Source organism: Phoca vitulina, unplaced genomic scaffold (genome assembly GCF_004348235.1).
Source record: "Phoca vitulina isolate PV1807 unplaced genomic scaffold, GSC_HSeal_1.0 scaffold20, whole genome shotgun sequence".
Lineage (NCBI taxonomy): Eukaryota > Metazoa > Chordata > Mammalia > Carnivora > Phocidae > Phoca > Phoca vitulina.
In genome coordinates, this window is record NW_022589723.1 from 20,106,288 (window position 1) to 20,126,493 (window position 20,206).

Consider the following 20,206-nt stretch of genomic DNA (forward strand, 5'->3'; position numbering starts at 1 on the left):
GGTAGCTCTATTTTCAACTTTTTGAGGAACCTCCATACTGTTTTCCAGAGTGGCTGCACCAGCTTGCATTCCCACTAACAGTGTAGGAGGGTTCCCCTTTCTCCACATCCCCGCCAACATCTGTCATTTCCTGACTTGTTAATTTTAGCCATTCTGACTGGTGTGAGGTGGTATCTCATTGAGGTTTTGATTTGGATTTCCCTGATGCCGAGCGATGTTGAGCACTTTTTCATGTGTCTGTTGGCCGTTTGGATGTCTTCTTTGGAAAAATGTCTGTTCATGTCTTCTGCCCATTTCTTGATTGGATTCTTTGTTCTTCGGGTGTTGAATTTGATAAGTTCTTCATAGATTTTATTCTCTACTTTCTTAACTTCTTTTACAAGAGAGTTGAGCTCTTGACCAGCAGAACCTGTGTATGATTTATCTCTGTATATCCAACATAATGTAACTACATAATAGGTACTCAATAAATTTTTGAATGATCCATTACTTGGGTCCCAAAAAAAGAAAATGTAGGAATTAAGTTCATTGATGTAGAGGGCTATGGTTTTAGAGGTGTCATCCATTCAATAATTTTATTTACTATTTATCAAATATTTATGGAACACCCATAATGTTTCAGGACCTGTAGTAGATCCTTGAGATAAAAAAATTAGCAAGATGTGTCTTTGAGGGGTTTATTTTCATAGAATTGACCTGTATCTTAACTGACCTTATAAGCTGCGCAGAATCCATTATATGTATGTAACTTACTTTAACATGTATTCTCTAGACACCTGTGTTGCTTCTAATCTTTAGCTATTTTCAAACAATGCTGCAATGAATAACTATATGTAAACATCATTAATACAAGTACATGTATATATGTAGGGTAACTTCATAAATTGCTCTTCATAGAATACCCTCATCAGTAATATATGACAATTTACAACTATTTTTAAATGTCTTAATCTTGGTTTCTACTGGCTATCACGTTAGGCTCTTTAATTTGTTTATCTGAAGATTTGATAACATCTTCCTCCCTTCTATTCTCAGGTCTCATAATGAAAAAAAACATTAAATTCTATATATTGGGTCATCATTTCCCTACATGTATGCTGTGGAGCACTAGTCCTACAAGATATTATAGAGTCCAGTGGTCACATAAATACCACATACCATGTCTGCTTCTTGCAGAGTTACAAAGCACTATAGAACAATTAAAAAAAAAACACAACTTTTTTTTTTTTTTAAAGATTTTATTTATTTATTTGACAGAAAGAGAGACAGCGAGAGAGGGAACACAAGCAGGGGGAGTGGGAGAGGGAGAAGCAGGCTTCCCGCGGAGCTGGGAGCCTGATGCGGGGCTTGATCTCAGGACCCTGGGACCATGACCTGAGCCGAAGGCAGACGCTTAACCGACTGAGCCACCCAGGCGCCCCCAAAATAAACTCGTTTAACTGTGTTTAATTCCAGTGTTTCCCAAACCAATTTGGGAATCACTTTTTAAAATTATTAATATCTCATAATGTGTACACAACACACACACTCACACAAACACTTTGAGAAAACTTGGAAGGAATATTAACATTGATGCCCTACTAAAAAACTCCTCACGCATTTTCAGAAAGGACCCTTACTCTTTTCTTAAGGTAATTTCTGAGGTTCTGATGGATGAAGAGTTCTCATTTCCTTGCTTTGAGTGGTTCTGTTTCACTTGTAGACATATTCATGATTTCCTGGTTTGTGGCCACCCAATTGGTACTGAAAGATATCTCCAGTGTGGATAAACTCGAAATGACCTGTTTCATCTCCCAGATTGAGAACTGGTCACTGTTGTGTTTTCTTCTTTTTTTTAAAATAATTTTTATTGTTATGTTAATCACCATGCATTACATCATTAGTTTTTGATGTAGTGTTCCATGATTCATTGTTTGCGTATAACACCCAGTGCTCCATGCAGAATGTGCCCTCTTTAATATCCTTCACCAGGCTAACCCATTGTTGTGTTTTCTTTTTATGAGACTCTACTTAAAATCATGGAAACTTAATAGTGGAATAAAATGAAACTGAGCAAGTAAACCTAGTTTCACAGTACAGTAATTTATAGGATGTTTTATAAAAATGGTTTTGTTCTCTAATAAGTTTGAGAAATGCTGCATAGTATATCCGATTTTTGGAGATTCACAATGTATTAAAAACTGAGAAATGTTTCAATAAATTAAGGTTATTTAAGTTAGCATTTTCTAAACTTATTGGAAATAAGTCTTTGTCATGTTGTATTAGATTGGACTGAGGTTCTACAGAATATGCTGGAGGAAATACTGACTAACTGACCTCATATTTCAGTGATAAGATAAAAACTCAAAGAAGTGAAGCTACTTATTCAATTTTATCAAACTCAGTTTTCATTTTAAATTCAGTTCTGCCTATTACCTTTTATCTTTTTGTTTCATTAAAAAAAATCCCCCAAACCCTGTGCTATGACAAAATATATCAAAGAGGTTAGAAGAAAGCCAAATTTAAATACCTAGGCTGTCTGATATTTACTACTGAATTGCCTAAACAATTGTGTAATCAAGGATGTACTCCCAAATGTCATCATTTTATATTTATTTGAATCCAATTGGCTTTTCAACCAAAGTTTTTTTAATTTTTAAATTTTTTTTAAAAGACACATTTATTCAGCATCATGATCAGACTATTACATTTAGCAATCAACAGCATGGGTGCAAAAAAAAAAAATCTACATTAAAACCCTTTGTTGGAATGCTTTACACTTTCCACAGAACAGAAACTAAAATAACCTGTTATACAATTAGTCACAAATACAGTCCTCGAGTTTTTTGCCCATACACATGAGTATTGTCTAAAATATGTCTTCTTTGTAGCAGCTAGGCCTTGCCACCACTGTGCTTGGCTGAGTTCACAAATCTGTTGTAATCTGTAGCTTCCCTGTCACTTCTCGGGCTCTCCTCTCCTGCTAAGCTTTGTTTCCTGGCAGTAATTAAAACCTTCTGCCACTGCCATAGCTACTGCTGCTGCTGGAACCACCATAGCCAACTTGGTTTTGTGATTTGGCAAAGTATTGGCCTCTACCACCGTGGGGGCCAGAGCTTCTGCCTCCAAAATTTCCTCCTTTCATGGGTCCAAAATTTGAGGATTGATTGTTGTAATTGCCAAAATCATTATAGCTTCCGCCACCTCCAAAGTTGCTTCCATCATTACCAAATCTGTTATAGCCATCCCCACTGCCACCATATCCACCACCACCTCGACTGCCACCAAAGCCTCCTCGACCACTGAAGTTCCCTCCACGACCAAAGTTGTCATTCCCACCAAAACCACCTCCACGACCACCACCAAAGTTTCCAGAACCACTTTGACCTCTGGCTGGATGAAGCACTAGCCATCTCTTGCTTAGATAGGGCTTTCCTTTCTTCACAGTTGTGGCCATTCACAGTATGGTATTTTTTTTTTTTTTTTTATTTGAGAGAGAGAATGAGAGAGAGAGAGAGCACAAGAGGGGGGAGTGGGAGAGGGAGAAGCAGACTCCCTGCCGAGCAGGGAGCCCGATGCGGGACTCGATCCCGGGACTCCAGGATCATGACCTGAGCCGAAGGCAGTCGCTTAACCAACTGAGCCACCCAGGCGCCCCACAGTATGGTATTTTTGAATGACAGTCTTGTCTACAGAGTCATGGTCATCAAATGTTACAAAAGCAAAACCTCTCTTTTTGCCACTGCCCCGGTCAGTCATGATCTCGATCACTTCAATTTTCCCATACTGTTCAAAATAATCTCTTAGATGATGTTCTTCAGTGTCTTCTTTAATGCCACCAACAAAAATCTTTTTCACAGTTAAGTGAGCACCAGGTCTTTGAGAATCTTCTCTTGAGACAGCCCTCTTTGGTTCCACAATTCTTCCATCCACCTTGTGTGGCCTTGCGTTCATGGCTGCATCCACCTCCTCCACAGTGGCATACGTGACAAACCCAAAGCCTCTGGAGCGCTTGGTGTTTGGATCTCTCATTACCACACAGTCCGTAAGCGTTCCCCATTGCTCAAAATGGCTCCTCAGACTCTCATCGGTTGTTTCAAAGCTCAAACCTCCGATGAAGAGCTTCCGCAGCTGTTCAGGCTCTTTGGGAGACTCTGACTTAGACATGACGGCGGTGGGAGGGGAGACTTTAACGATGCTTACTCGGTGGCGTCCACGGGCAGAAAGTTAATTTTTATTTATTTATTTATTTATATATATATATATATATTTATTTATTTATATATATATATATATTTATTTATATATATATATATATTTATTTATATATATATATATAAAAAGATTTATTTATTTATTTATTTATTTGAGAGAGAGAGAGTGCATGAGCTGGGGAGGTAGAGGGGAGGGAGAGAAAGAATCTCAGGCAGACTGCACTGTGTGCGGAGCCGGACATGGGGCTCGATCTCACTACCCTGAGATTGTGACCTGAGCTGAAACCAAGAGTTGGACACTTAACTGACTGTGCCACCCAGGTGCCCCAAAGTTTAGTTTTTAATAGTTCCACTGTATGTATTTGCTTTTTAGCTTTAAGACTCATTATTTCGGACACTGACCATCCTCTTATTTGCCCTTTTCATAGATTTTGGCTTTGCATGTTACTTGAAACTTGATTTAAGTTTATATTGATTCCACCTCTATTTAAAAAATTTTCTTGGTCTTAAGTTCCACTGAACTTCTGCCCCAACATTTGTAGGAGAAAATAAAACTGCCCAGTTTCTTCTATCATGTCGTTTTTTTTGTGGGGGGGGATTGGCAGAGCCGGCTGAGGCTTTATTTGGGAAAAGACACTTGAACTGGCTTTTAGTTGGGAGCATGAACAAGAGAGGGTACCGAGGGCAGTAGACTCCCCGCCAAGGGTAGGCTGAGGACTGGGGCTGAGTCTTAGGTGGCTCTCCTGTTCCCGACGCTCCCCAGCACAGCTCCTTACCCCCAAAGGCTCTATGGCAGCTACAAGAGTGGGGAGGCTGGGAGGGACCACCGTGGTTGTTCACTTGGACAGGATATCAGACGACTCGGACACCAGCTTCCCATCACAGGTCTCGATCTTCTTCACGACCACAGCCTTGGAGGAGCCACTGCGGCTGAAGGAACCAGCAGGGCCAAAGCTGGACTGGAAGGAGCTCAGGCCATAGTTGAGGCCGGGGCTTGTGAGGCCTCTATAGACCAGACTGAGCTCAGGCCACTTGAGTAGCTGCTGGTGGTCTTAGTATGGATACTCTTGTTCTGCATCCCAGACTCCAGCCAGCTCTCCTCACCCTCCAGCAGCTTGCGGTAGGTGGCGATCTCGATGTCCAGGGCCAGCTTGATATTCATGAGCTCCTGCTACTCGTGCAGCTGCCAGGCCATGTCCTGCTTGGCTCGCTGCAGGGTGGCCTCCAGCTCGGCCACATTGACATTGGCGTCCTTAACGGCCAGCTCCCCGTACTGCTCAGCATCAGCAATGGCCACCTCCAGGGCAGCCCTCTGGTTTTTGAGGGCCTCAATCTCAGCCTGGAGTCAGCTGATTCTCCGGTTCATCTCAGAAATTCCATCTTCATGCGACGGAGGTCATCCCCGTGCTTCCCAGCCAGTGTCTGCAGCTCCTCGTACTTGATCTGGTACATGGTCTCGGCCTCAGCCCAGCTGCGGTTGGTGATGTCCTCGTACTGGGCCTTGACCTCGGCGATGATGCTTTCCAGGTCCAGGGAGTGGCTGTTGTCCATGGACAGGACCACTGACGTGTCCGGGATCTGGGACTGCAGCTCACGGATCTCCTCTTCGTACAGCTGCCTTAAGAAGCTGATCTCATCGGTCAGCCCTTCCAGGTAGGACTCCAGCTGTACCTTGTTCATGTAAGCCTCATCCACATCCTTCTTGATGAGGACAAATTCATTCTCCATGTCTGCACGCTCTTTCATCTCCTCCTCATATTCTTGAAGTCCTCCACCAGCCCCCGCATGTTGCCAAGCTCCACCTCCAGCTTCAGTTTCTCCTGGCCCAGGGTGTTCAGCTGCCGCCGGAGGTTGCTGATGTAGCTCTCAAACATGTTGTCTGTGTTGCTCCGAGCATTTTTCTGCTGCTGTAGGAGGCTCCACTTGGTCTCCAGAATTTTGTTCTGCTGCTCCAGGTGCCTCGCCTTGTTGATGAAGGAGGCAAATTTGTTGTTGATGGTCTTGATCTGCTCCTTCTCTTGGGTGTGCACAGCTTGGATGTTGGGGTCCACCTCCAGCTTAAGGGGGCTCAATAGGCTCTAGTTCACTGAGACAGCTGTGATGCCCCCCCATGCCCCTGGCCCCGCCGCCGTAGCCCCCGACCACACTCAGGCTGCTGCTCAGGTCACCCCGGAAGGTGCTGCTGCTGCCGCCCACCCGGGAGAAGGCAGAGGAGCTGATGTGGGAGCCAGGCCCGCTCATGTAGGAGTGGCTGCTGAAGGCCCGGGGGCCGGAGGTGGACATCTTATAGGACTTCTGGGTCACCCTGATGGACATGGTGGAGGCCGGAGTGGAGGCTGGAGTGGAGGCGAGTAGGCTGTACCTGACAGAGGTTCCAGAAGGAGCAGAGAAGCTGCTTCTAGGTCCTATCATGTCTTTCTGTCCAAATATTCATCCTTTACTTCATCCACCGATAGAATTTATGAACACAGGCGCTAGGCATTGAGCTAAGTGTCACAGCTGACACAAGGGCAAATATATATGATACCTGACTCAGCGCAGTTAGCATCTAGCTGAGAAAGGAATCCCTCTGGCTGAGGCTCTGCATGGTAAAGGACCAAGGCTACTGTGTATGGTTGCATAGAGGGTGCCTGCACAACTTCAGGGGACACCATCTACACAGATGATGACATGGTGGTTGTGTCACATATGTATGATGCTATGGAGTTGTGCCACCCAGGGGCCCTGTATGAGGGACCTGTGCTAGGACTTTATTCTAGCACCTTTCTGTTGGAGTTTTCAGTTTAGCTCCGGGAAATCACTTGCGGGTGAAGTTAGAGTAGGAGAAATGGCTTCTGTTCTGAACAGTAGAATTCTGCACATACTGGAGGAGTCGCCATTTTTTAAGGTAATTCTGAGCTGAAGAGATACACTGGCTTCAGAGCCAGTTTGAATATGACTGAAAAGTTGAATTTCACCTGTGATTTGGCTCCACCTGTGAAGTCTTTGGACAGTGAGCCAGGGAGTGCAAAAACTTGTTGTGGACTGGAATCAATGTGGTAGGTGAAATAAGAAAAAATCATAGCTTAAAGTCAATAACAGATGAAGCTAGAAAATTCCCAAATATTGGAAAGTTCAGACATATGCTTCTAGACAATAACCCATGGGTTAAAGGAGAAATCACGATAGAAATTGGAAAATACTTTGGATTGAATGACTTTGGAAATTTTGCATATCAAAAGTTGTGGGATATAGTCAAAGCTTTGCTTATTGGGAAATTTATAGCTTTACGTGAATATGTTAGAAAAGATGGGAGGCTGAAATCAATGAGTTAAGCACCCATCCTAAGAAGTTTGAAAATAACAGCAAATTAGACCAAAGAAAGCAGAAAGAATGACATTATTAAAGATAAGAGTAGAAAGTAATGAAGAGGAAAACAAAAAACTAACATGCAATAGAGAGGATCAAGAAGGGCAACAGTTGGTTTCAGAAAAGGCTAATAAAACTGAAAGTTCCTAGTGCAGGAATGGTGGGGTGGGAGAGAGAGAGGGAGAGGGAGGAAAAGGGAGAGAGAGAGAGAAAAAGGGAAGGAGAGCAAAAGGGAAAGGGAGAGAGGGGGAGGGAGAAGAAAATCAATGTTAAGAATAAACAAGTGGTTATTTGAGATCCTACAGATATTAAAATGATAAGAAGCTCTTACAAATAACATTATAACAATACATTTTAAAATTTAGGTGAAATGGACCCATTCTTAAAGAAATGCAATTTATTAAAAAAGGTATCAGAAGAAAGGGAAAATCTAGATAGTTTTTTAATTATTAAGGGAATCAAATGCATAATTAAAACTTTCACCATGAAGAAAACTCCAGATCAGTAGTCAGTAAATTATATCAATCCTTTAGGAACAAAATAACTCCAGTCTTACACAAAAGAGAGAATATTCCTGACACATTTTTAAAGGTGAGCATAATGTCTATCTCATTCATGGGTAGACATTTTTTATTGTTATGTTAATCACCATACATTACATCATTAGTTTTAGATGTAGTGTTCCATGATTCATTGTTTGTGCATAACACCCAGTGCTCCATGCAGTACGTGCCCTCTTTAATACCCATCACCAGGCTAACCCATCCTCCCACCCCCCTCCCCTCTAGAACCCTCAGTTTGTTTTTCAGAGTCCATCGTCTCTCATGGTTTGTCTCCCCCTCTGATTTCCTCCATGGGTAGACATTTAAGAGGGCCTAATCAGGGGAGCCTGGGTGGCTCAGATGGTTAAGCGTCTGCCTTCAGCTCAGGTCATGATCTCCAGGTCCTGGGATCGAGCCCCATATTAGGTTCCCAGCTCAGCGGGGAGCCTGCTTCTCCCTCTCCCTCTGCCGCTCCCCCTGCTTGTGCTCTCTCTGTCTCTCTCAAATGAATAAATAAAATCTTAAAAAAAAAAAAAAGAGAGCCTAATCAAAACATTAGTAAACTAAACCCAGAAATATATAAAAAGGAATGAAAGATTGGTTTAGCATCTGAAATCAATATAATTCACTTAGAATAAGTGAAAAAAAGTGACCATTTCAATAGATTCAGAAATTACATCTGATAAAATTTAATATTGGTTCATAATAAAAGCTTAGCAAATTGAAAATAGAGGAAGACTTCCTAATATTATCAAGGATAGCTATAAAAAAAATCTATACTTCATGGTTAGAAGCTCTCCCTTTGAGAAGGAATAATATAAAGATCCCTAGTATCACAACTTCTCTTCAGTATTGCACTGAAAATGCTATCCAGTGCAAAAAGTCAGGAAAAACAAGGAAAAAAAAAAAGGTAAATCGATTGGGAAGGGAGAAATAAAGGTGTTATTCAAAGGTACAAAAATGTAAGGTAAATATTGAAAAATCAATTGTATGTATATAGCTGCAATAAACAGCTAGAAAATGAACAAAAATATATTATTTATGATACATCAAAAATGTGAATAATCTAGGGACAAATCTGGGAAATGATGTATAAGACATCTATGCAGAAGACTATAAAACATAACTGATAAAAATTAAAAAGAAGACATAAATAAAAGAAAGGAAAAACCATGTATATAGATTTGAAGACTCAATATAAATAAAGATGTTAATGCTCCCCAAACTGATCTCAGTGTAATCCCAAATAAAAATACCATTCCCAATAAAAAGTTTATTTTTTTGGTGGAAATAAACAAGTTGATTCTAAAATTTATGAAAATCTGAAGGGTCAAGAATAGTCAAGGCACTCGAAGAACAAGTCAGAAATTAATGTTTAATAAGCACATAGAATGGTGGGATATAATAGAAAGTTCAGAAACAGACCACACATATATGAACATTTAATTTATAACAAAGGTGGTACTCTAAAATAGTTGGGAAGCTTAGTTTTATTGTTAAATTATGGCGGAAAAGATGAATGAAAAAAGAAATGGGAAGAAGGAAACTTGACCCCTACATCCCGCCATAAACAAAAGTCAGTTCCTGGTAGAATGTAAATGTGGATGTAAGAGGTAAAATAGTAACATTGAAGAAGATAACATATGAGAATATCTTTATGGTGGAGGGTAGGAAAAGCACTAACTATAAAAGGAAAAGATAAAATGGCTAGATTAAAATTCAGAACTTCTTTTCATTATAAGGGAGTGAAAAGGCAAGAAGATAGTTGCAATAAACATGAAAGACATATTCAAAACATAAGAAAAAAACCCGAGAAATTTAAAAACAACCTAATAAACATATGAATAAGAGACTTGAACAGGCACTCCATAAAATATAAAATTCAAATGGCTAAAATATATAAGAAATTTCCTGAATTTCCTTAGTAGTCAAGAAAATGCAAATTAAAGCCATAAGAAGATTCTACTAGTCATCTTACTGAATGGCTAAAATTAGTAGGACTGACAAATGCCTAGTGTTGTTGGGGATATGGAGCAAGGGGAGTCATATAGAAGTGTATATTGGTATGGTCACTTTGAAAAACAGCTTGGTATTATCTATTAAAGTTGAAGAGCATGTATTCTATTACCCAAAAATTACAGTCCTAATGTGAGAACATGTGCACTAGGAGACATAGATGAGAATGTTCATAGTAGCATTACTGCAATGGCCCAAACTGAAAAACACCCAAATGTCTTATCCAGAATAGATACATATATTGTAGTATATTCATACAATGAAATTTTATACATTCATAAAAATAAATGAACTACATATAAATGCAACAAATGGATGTCTTTTACAAGTATAATGCTGAATTTGAGTGAAGCTGAATTTGAAAGCATACCTGCATTGTGACTCCATTTATGTAGAGTTCAAAAAGCAGGCAAGGGTGGGCTGTGGTGTTTGATAAAGTATTTTTTGATGGTGAGACTTGGTAAGCAGGGATTGCCATGGAAACCAGATAAAGGTTGCATTTGAGGAGCTCTAAGTGTTGGTGATTAGGAGGAGGGGGCATTTGGGATTCTGGCAACATTCTGTTTCTTGACTGGGGCAGTGGTTGCATGGAACATCAGTCATAATTCACTGAGATATGCATTTCTAATTTTGTGTACTTTCCTGAAAATTAGTAAAAAAGAAAAGAAAAAATATGCATATATCCTTTTACCCAACATTTCCACTTTTAGTTATTTATTTCATAGATACAATTGTGATATGAGTGAAATGAAGTATGTAATAGGATATTCTTTGCAACATTGTAATATCAAAAGATTAGAATCAACTGAAATGTTTTTTATGAAAGACCCATACAATAAAATACAAAACAACTATTAAAAAAGAATGATACAGGGGCACCTGGGTGGGTCAGTCAGTTAAGCATCTGCCCCAGGGTCCTGGAATCAAGCCCCGCATCGGGCTCCCTGTTCAGCAGGGAGTCTGCTTCTCCCTCTCCTTCTGCTGCTCTCCCTTCTTGTGCTCTCTTGCCCTCTCTCGGTCAAATAAATAAATAAAATCTTTAAAAAATGATACAGCATAATACATACTTCCTGAAAAGTTCTTCAAAACCAAGTGAATGGAAAAACAGGGTTCAGAATAGTATATAGAGTTTGCAACATTTGTGTGTAGGAAAAATGCATAGGGTGTTTCTAAAAGTAGTAATAGTGATTTCCTTTTGAGAGAGAACTATGTGGCTAGAAGACAGGGAGGGAAGAAGAATTTCTTTTCAATGAATGTGCCTTTATATACTTTTTGAATTTTGTATGTATGTGTGTATCCCTTAGTCTCAAACTTTTTAAAAAAGATTTATTTATTTTTTTATTTATTTGAGAGAGAGAGATAGCTCAAACATGCAAGTTTGGGCGAGGGGTGGAGGTAGAGGGAGGGAAGCAGACTCCACACTGAGTGGGGAGCCAGAGGTGAGGCTCCATGCGGGGCTCAATCCCATGACCTTGAGGTCATGACCTGAACCAAAATCAAAAGCCTGGCATTTAACTGTCTGAGCCACCCAAGCACCCCTCAAACTTTTAAAAATAAAATAAAATACTAGAAAAATAAACAAGAATCACCCCATAGGCCGGTAGTTTTACAGATGTAAAAACAGACTTAGGAGTTTAAGAGACTTGTTTGAGATCATTCAGCTAATACGGAGTAGAGCTGGAATTTGGTCCCAGCCTATGTGAAAGTCTATGTGAAAGGAGATTCAGCCTATTAATAAATAAATAAATAAATACATATAGGAGCTTGTTGGCTTGCTTAGCTCAGTGTGGGCCATTTTGGAAACCTCTAATGAACCAAAAATGCTAGGTGCTTCATGCTAAAATTACATTTAAAGTTATTATGTGTTTTATAACGTATAAAGTTATTATGGGTGTTATATATAAGTGATGAATCATTGAATTATACTCCTGAAACCAATATTGCATTGTATACTAACTAACTAGAATTTAAATAAAAATTTGAAGAAAAGGGACGCCTGGGTGGCTCAGTCAGTTAAGTGTCTGCCTTCGGCTCAGGTCATGATCCCAGAGTCCTGGGATCAAGTCCCACATCAGGCTCCCTGCTCAGTGGGGAGCCTGCTACTCCCTCTCCCTCTGCTGCTCCCCCTGCTTATTATGCGCTCTCTCTCTCTCTGACAAAAAAAAAATTGAAGAAAAAAAAGCTATTATGTGTTTTTGTAGTTCTTTGGATTCCATTAAATTTGGTGAGGATGTGGAGAAAGGGAAACCCTCCTACACTGTTGGTGGGAATGCAAGCTGGTGCAGCCTCTCTGGAAAACAGTATGGAGGTTCCTCAAAAAGTTAAAAATAGAGCTACCCTCCGACCCAGCAATTGCACTACAGGTATTTATCGAAAGGATACAAACATAGTGATTCTAAGTGGTACATGCACCCCTAGTGTTTATAACGCAATGTTCACAATATCCAAAATATGGAAAGAGCCTAGATGTCTATTGACAGATGAATGGATAAAGAAGATGTGGTATATATATATATATATATAATGGATTATTACTCAGCCTTCAAAAATAATGAAATCTTCCCATTTGCAATGATGTGGATGGGACTAGAGAGAGTGAAATAAGTCAGACAGAGAAAGACAAATGCCATATTTCACTCATATGTGGAATTTAAGAAACAAAATAGATGAACATAGGGGAAGGGAAGAAAAAATAAAATAAGACAAAAATAGAGAGGGAGGCAAACCATAAGAGACTCTTAACTGTAGGAAACAAACTGAGGGCTGCTGGAGGGGAGGTGGGTGGGGGGATGGGGTAATTGGGGGATGGGCATTAAGGAGGACACTTGAGGTAGTGAGCCCTGAGTGTTGTATGCAGCTGATGAATCACTAAATTCTACCTTTGAAACTAATGATATAGTGTATGTTAATTAAATTGAATTTAAATTAAAAAAAGAGGTGCCTAGTGATAGTTGCTAAGTAAAACAAAATGGAAATAGGGTAGACATTTAGAAATTAAGGTTTTCTATAGAAAATTCTAATACATAATACTATTAACTTATCTTAGTTTTCTGATTTCCTGACAAATTGGGCCCAGTTGTTGGATAGTAGTTTGACTGTATTTTACTTTATGGACATATAATTTTTAATTTTATAACAACTCTATCTCTTTGATGAAAGTTAACATACTCTTCTCTACAACCTTATGCTTTGTTTTATTTATAGCATATATCAGAGTCTGTCTCCTACATCTTCCACCAGTTGGTACCAAATTCTAGCCATTCTGCTTTTAAGATGTTATTTGGATATTTCTCACTCTCTACCTCTTCTTCTAATCCAAGCCTTCTGGATATTTAGTCTGGACTATTGCATTAATGTTTTCACTGGGTTTTATTCATTTACTTATCTTCATTCATTTATTTACTCCATCTTTATTGAGTACTTACTATGAACCAGATCTTGGGTATACAATGATTAATACAGCATGGTCCCTCTTCTCAAGGATCTTGTGGTTAACATGAAGAAGAAACATGAAAACAGAAAACAATATGAAAAGGGCTTCAATGGAAGTATGTACAAGATTTTATGGGAGCCCAGAAGGGGTAATGAAGAATTGAAGATGAGAAATCAGGGAACAGTGCACAGAGGAAGTGATGTTTGAGTGGAATCTGTGAGGATGAGGATTCTTCATTGAATGGGCAAGAATAATTGCAATTTAGGGAGAAGAAATAACTTGAGTAAATTCAGGGAGATATGAAAGGACATCTTCTCTATTCATTATGTGGGATATATGGCATCAGCCACTCAAGTTATTTTGTAGAAAGAGAAATTAGATATGAGATCTGCTGTGTAAAACTTTCAATGACTCACCAGTTTCTTCAAACACAGGAAATATTCCATGGTCTTAAAGCACACTTTCTAGTTTTCCTTCTTACAACTGTGCTTTCCTTCTTACAATGGGTTACATCAGTTTGGTTAAGTAGGTATCCTGTTTCCACAGCTCTCTCTCTCTCTGTATGGTCTCTGATTAGAGTTGTTCAAAAGAACTTGAAAGAACTTTGGCAGGTAGGAGACAAGGAGCAGTTATAACTTGTGGCAGTTTGTCATGGTCATAAACAGAGCCTGGTGGGTTCTGCTTGTCCTTGTTCTCCTCCACCCTCTGTCTAGCTCATCTTCCCAATTGCTGCCCAGCTGGCCAATAATGATTTCAAGTCTACTATCAGACCCTTGACTGTGGAGGTGCAGAGGCGTTGACTCTTTAAAAAGCAGTAGATTGGGGTGCCTGGGTGGCTCAGTCGATTGTCTGCCTTTGGCTCAGGTCCTGATCCTGGAGTCCTGGGATTGGGCCCCACATTGGGCTCTCTGCTCACTGGGGGGTCTGCTTCTCCCTCTGCCTCTCCCCTCGCTTACGCTCTCTCTCTCTCACATAAATAAATAAAATCTTAAAAAAAAGAAAAGCAGTAGATTGATTTAGACCTCCCCACAAGTTCCTCCTTGTGGTTTCATTTTCATGGCTGCCTGGATTGGTTTCTTGCATTTCCCTTTAGGCTTTGGTCTGTCCTCCCTTGCCAGTGTTCCAGATGGACTGCCTAATGACCTTTCCTCTGACCTCCTGACTGCCCCCAGCAGACTTACTTCCTCAGTTCTTCCCATATTTGTGTAAAGTCTGATTCCTAAAATAAATCCCGTATTCCCATAATACTCTTGGTGGCTGTGAACCGTGACTAATACAGGAAGATTTCTTAAATAGGACACAAACTGTGATTAGAATACTTCCTTCTTCTAGCATGGCAAACAAGAGGCAACAACTCTAAGCCATTACATTGGAAAATGTATTAAATATTTGAATGGTGGGAAGACACAAAGAAAAGCCCTTTCAACATGCATGTTATCTGGAAAAAAGAGGAAAGAGATGAATTCATTTTTTTAAAGTGTTAAAACAAAGGTGGATGAAATCCTAAAATATTTTGCATGGCAAAGTCTTGTGTGTTTTCAGGATTCAATTTAAATGTGTCTTCCATTGTGAAAACTTCTAGAACTTCCCTCCTGTTCTTCCCTGTTCTTCCACCTCCTGCCTCATACAGTGAGGCACAGCTCCAGTAACCAATTTGAACTTATTGCCTTGCATATACAACATAGGTTTGCTTCTAAATCCATAAGGATTAGGTTACTGAAAGCCCTCAGCTAGGAGGATGAATGGTTGAGAATCAGATGATTTTTAACTTTGTGAGGAACCTCCATACTGTTTTCCAGAGTGGCTGTACCCAGTTTGCATTCCCGCCAACAGTGTAAGAGGGTTCTTAACTAACTTGAATTTAAATTAAAAAAAAAGAGAGAGAGAATCAGATGATTTTGTAGGCAAAAGAGTCGGGGAACTGAGAAAATGTATGGGCACACAAAAAATCATTTTAGCTATTTTATGAGATGAAAATAAAGCACCAAAATCCAATAAAGTATAATTTGAACCACAAATTTAAGCCACATTTGTAATTTTACATTTTCTAGTAGCCATGTTTAAAAAATTAAAAGTAATGAGTGAAAATAATTTTAATATTTTGATTAACCCCAAACATTCAAGATATTATAATTTTAGCACATAACCAATAAAAAGATTATTGATGAGAGAAAAAATAACACAGTAAAATTAACACACTAAATAAAGAGAACACCAATGACATATTACTCTTTATTGTTTGTAAAAGTTATATCATAGTTACTTTCTATTTGCCAATTTTTGGTTGCTGCAAAATATTTTAGGATTTCATCCACCTTTGTTTTAACACTTTAAAAAAACGAATTCATCTCTTTCCTCTTTTTTCCAGATAACATGCATGTTGAAAGGGCTTTTCTTTGTGTCTTCCCGCCATTCAAATATTTTAATACATTTTCCAATGTAATGGCTTAGAGTTGTTGCCTCTTGTTTTAGGTCCTATTCATGTGCACAAATGCAGAGTGACTTGGATGCTAAAGATAGAAATAAAGAGGGAGAGAGAGAAAAAAAAAACTAACAAACAAGCAAACCCTAAGCCTTCGGGAAAATTTTATTTAACTTACTCATTCTCACTGCATAGGTATTTCTCACCTCTTCTCCCTAATACAGAGACTTAGAACCTCTCTGATAAGCCAAGTTCATGCTAAGGTGTGCTCAGCCCCCATCATATTTCTGCTACCTGCCTTCAAAGGGCACGGGAGTGGAGTTCTGGGGCCAGGTTTTACCTTCTTTCAATGTCCTGAGAGAGAGGGAAAAACATTGCAAAAACTCTTGCCCGTGTTATGCTGTCTTTTTTTGCTCCTTTTCCTATTCCCTACACCACTTTCTCTTTTTCTAATTATCCCCAGTCTGAGGGACTCATAAATCTCATACACTGTAACTGAAAGTGAAATTCTCCTAGTTGCTGCAAAGCAGCACGGAAGCAAATCCACAGATACTGGGCTTCTGTATAAAGGGATGCTCATGGCTGAAGACGGATACTCTGTATTCAGTTTTCATATTCATGTACTCATAGATTTGCCTTCATTTGATTGGCTAAAAAAGAAAACTGGTTTCTCATAAAATCTTCTTGAACTACTGTTAGGAGAAGACGATCTGAATTGCTTTATTTCAGGGACATTTGTCAGTTCTTAATAATTAAACCTGATTGGCTGAGGGAGAAAATTGCTGAGAGGCCAATCAAATTGCTTCTTATTTGAGAACTTGGCCATTTAAAGATAGCTCAAGTGGATTTCATGGTAACTGGATCCTGAAATGGTCAGCCATTAGATTTTGTGTTTCAACAACTGAACGGGATGGCCCATTGATTGCCCATTCATTGTGACAGCCCAAAGCCCCATGATTGACCAATATCTGGTTAACTCAGTTGACCTGGATATCCAAGGCCTCAGTGATTGCTCCCTGAACCTTAAGGGGAGCTTGAACTGCCAAGGACCAGTCACATGCCTGTTTTGCTTGCAGAATCCTCATTGTCAGAGAACAAAATTCACGGTCCACCTTTGTTCTTTCATAGTGCCAAACAAAACAAAAATAAAAACAAAAACCCCACAATATTTTGGGAAATTTGTTCTACTAAAGAGATGTTTTATCATATCTACCATTATAAGCACAATAAAATTAAAATAATCTAGTGCTATTTACATTAGGTTTATACTGGGCTTATTTGATTTGCAGGTGATTTAAAGGTGCCCTAAACTAGTAGTCCTCAAAATGTGGTACCCAGGCTGGCAACATCAGAATCATATTGAAACTTGTTAGAAACTCAAATTCCAGGGTCCCTGTCCAGAAAAACTGAATCAAAACCTCTGGGATGGGGCCCAGCAACCTGTGTTTCAACAAGCCCTCCAGGTGATCCTGATGTGTGCTTAAGCTGATTATCACTGCTCTTAACTGTTAGCATGTGGGGTTTTAATCAAATGGTGGCAGCTCGGATCTCAATGCTTTCTGTTCTCATCTCTAACCTTTCCTCTAGGGTCCTCCAGAGTCAGAAGAGTCACTTCTCTGGTTGATCAGTCCCTCAAGGCCCTTAGAAACCTCTACTTCTGGGGCCTGGGTGGGTTATCTGGTATTAGGATGTGCTGGGAACACTATGTGTTACCTCATTAGAACTTAGCAAGTAAACCAGGGCTTCTCATCTGGTTTGGTTAAGTAACACTACTAACCTTCTGGCCTGGCCTAGGTAGCTGCACATTTATTGCAAAGGAAGCAAACTATTGCCTTTGTTTGCTCCTGTCAGCATTATAAGGGTGAGGTAAGGGTCAACCCTCTCAAAGTAGTTAGAATAGCATCCTGGCAATTTTAAGCTTTCATTCTGGAAGAAAATTTCTATTTGTTTTCTTTATGAGGCTGGTATGCTGGAAGTCTACAACAAACCTAGAATTTTAAAAGACCCATTGCATTAAAAGAATGCATCTTTATGTTATATGAGAGATTCAGGGGCCCAGGAAAATGTCAGCTTGCAATGTGGCTTAAATATTGTATTTCCTTGTTCAAAGGCTCTGGGATGGGAGCAGGGAGGTTGGAGATACAGACTCATTGGTCCTACTCAACAAAGTTTACTGGAACCAAATATATCTAAGAAAAATACATTGGTATGGTGCTTTTTTCCCCACTAGAGCTGCCCTCGATAAAATGTGGGTGTCATTTGAAAAGGGCATCATTTCCAATGAATTCTGAAAGTGTCACATGGAGTATTGATTGATCAGTCTTGCCGACAGCATGACTAGGGCCAGAGTGGAGCTGTCCCTGTGATCCAATTTTCAGACCTCACAGACACCTTCACTCCCTGGCAAATAACATCAGCAAGTGGCAGAATGGAGGGGGCCAAAGGTATGGGTGTGTGTGCAGGAATAATCTGGGAGAAAGGTGGCAAGAATGAATGATTTTGTATCATGGCCAGCTTGTCTAACCAGTACACGTTGAAAGCTGCAAGTATCACACCTTAGATGATTAGAAGTCTGCTTTATTTTCTCTAACAAGCAACATTAAGCCATGAATAAGTCAAAAGCAGGTTCTAATCAATGAAGAATACCAATACCAACATCAATGAAATCATTTTAAGATAATGTTAGTTTCTACATTTGTGTTTGCTTTTGTCCACAAATTCATACAATACAGAGATGGGAAAGAAGTGCCCTCCCAACTGTACTTTCTTTGCAGCACAAACTATAGTTATACCAAATACAGGTGGTCCTCAGAATGACAAACACAGTCTAGGAAAGTGACTTCTAAGTGTGCCACTTGCTTGCTCTAGGATTGCATGTACGAACAGATGCATGGATGAATATGAGCAGGTGGATCTACCATGGCCCATGTCACAAAGAGTTTGGAGGTTGGCTGAGTGGCTTAAAGCAAGGTGTGATCTCCTAGGCAAGGTATGGGCTCTCATTTTTCTATTTATAAAATAAGAGACTAGACAAATGATTTCTAAGTTTCATCCCGGCTCTGGCATAGTATGCTTTTTTTCCCATAGGTTTTACTCAGGGGCAGCAAGATTGAGGCAGAATAGGGGCTTGGGGGGCTCCTGGGTGGCGCAGTTGGTTAAACGTCTGCCTTCAGCTCAGGTCATGATCCCAGGGTCCTGGGATCTAGCCCTGTGTTGGGCTCCCTGCTCAGTGGGGAGTCTGCTTCTCCCCCTCCCCTTGCCTCTCCCCCTGCCTTGTGCTGTCTCTCTTGCTCACTCTGTTTCTTTCTCAAATAAAATCTTAAAAAAAAAAAAAGAATGGGGTTTTGGTTGAGCAGAATGGAGGGGGCTGAGGGCTCACTACTTTCTGTGAAAATAGTTTCCCAGTGTGTGAACTCTGTACTACTGGATGAGAAAAAGAAGCATGAAATTTGCATCTGGGTGGGTCGACTCCAGGGCTCTGGGTTCTCTGGACATCAGGACAGGGACTAATGGTGCTGGAATCCTGACGCCAGAGGAGTAGGGCAAGAAGTACTCAGGAATTACAGGCACTCTCCCTTCTGAGCTGAAGATCCCAAGGGACTTTGCTTTCCTTAGCACTCCTACCTGGGATCCTTGGGGCACATTGTTGTGGGGAACATGGAAGTGTGTTTCTTTCTTCCTTTGCACAAGAGAATAATAGCATGCTATGATTTATCCACTCTAATTCTTATATACTCATTAAACTTTGTTGAGCCTGTTACATTCTGTGCCCATTTTCTCCTTGCTCTTGGGATATTTGTCTATGGTCAGAAGAGACTCTTTTAGTCATAATTGTTTCCTTTTCCCAGTCTGGCAGCTTATGCCCAATCATAGACTGCTGCATTTTGCTTAGAAGACCTCACAGGACTGCTGGGAGGTTAAATGCAGCACAGCATTGAAAGCACCAGATCTTGTATAGGATGATAAGTGTATAACACTTGGTTATTATTTCCAACAGACTGCAAGCACCCTTAGAGACCAGGATTGTGCGTATTCTTCTTTGCATCCTCTTTGCTTAGTACATTGTGGAGCTTGACGGATGCTAGTTCAATAAAGAAATCAGTTCAAGACCTGCCTCCATAGCTGTCATAAGTGACTTGACCATCTGGACTCTTAGAGTAGCTCAGGGAAAAGAATGAGTACTTGTTCTTGGCAAAGAGGATGATAATTTAGACTTCTGGCCATTTTTGTGGACAGTGTGTTCACATAATGG

General features: G+C 40.1%; 2 pseudogenes; both read right to left on the minus strand.

Annotated features, from left to right (window-relative positions):
- Nucleotides 1-2,986: 2,986 nt before the first annotated feature.
- LOC116640538 lies at nt 2,987-4,154 on the minus strand (annotated as a pseudogene).
- An 875-nt stretch (nt 4,155-5,029) lies between these two features.
- Nucleotides 5,030-6,527, minus strand: LOC116640540 (annotated as a pseudogene).
- Between the last annotated feature and the right edge of the window lie 13,679 nt (nt 6,528-20,206).